Source organism: Atta colombica, unplaced genomic scaffold, assembly GCF_001594045.1.
Source record: "Atta colombica isolate Treedump-2 unplaced genomic scaffold, Acol1.0 scaffold42, whole genome shotgun sequence".
NCBI classification, from domain to species: Eukaryota; Metazoa; Arthropoda; class Insecta; order Hymenoptera; family Formicidae; genus Atta; species Atta colombica.
The window spans coordinates 199451-200109 of NW_017259531.1; positions in this window are offsets into that span (position 1 = coordinate 199451).

The following is a 659-nucleotide window of genomic DNA, read 5'->3' on the forward strand; positions in this document are numbered from 1 at the left end:
ATATATATATAGAGTTACCTTGAGGCTTATGTGTAGATTAGCAAACGTAGTTTAATAAGAAGAATTCTGAAGATGTCTTGCAAATTTCCATAATCACATTAATTCACACAATGACCGTTAATGCTTTTTAATGATTTCTCGGATTGCATAAAGCATTGTTTATAATAACGTATCATTTAGTTATGCAGAAAGCATTTCCGTGAGACATATATACACATGAGAATTAACTCCCTAATTGCAGTGTTTCATGTGGGATTAAACTTATTACGCGCGTAGAAAGAGAAAATTTATATAAACAGATAGACATTTCTAATAAGGCTGTATCTTTTAGCTAAAGCTTTTAAAATACATTCAAATTTTGTAAAATATTTTTTGTAAAATAATTTGCTTTTTTAAAAAGTATAATTTTCCTATTTTAGACAAATATATATAAAAATATATAAAAGAAATAATAAGTGGTTAAAAAATTCGAGTAAATAAATAAAAAGATCAAATCAATCATATTGTTAATCAAAAGCGATATGAGCATCCGTGTTGTTATTATTACTTTTGAATAAATAAATTGCTTATAACATTTATATATTAGGTGTGGGGAAAAGTTCGTGGCGTTTTTCCCGTTAGATGGCATTAAAAAAACGCCACGAACTTTTTCCCGTACC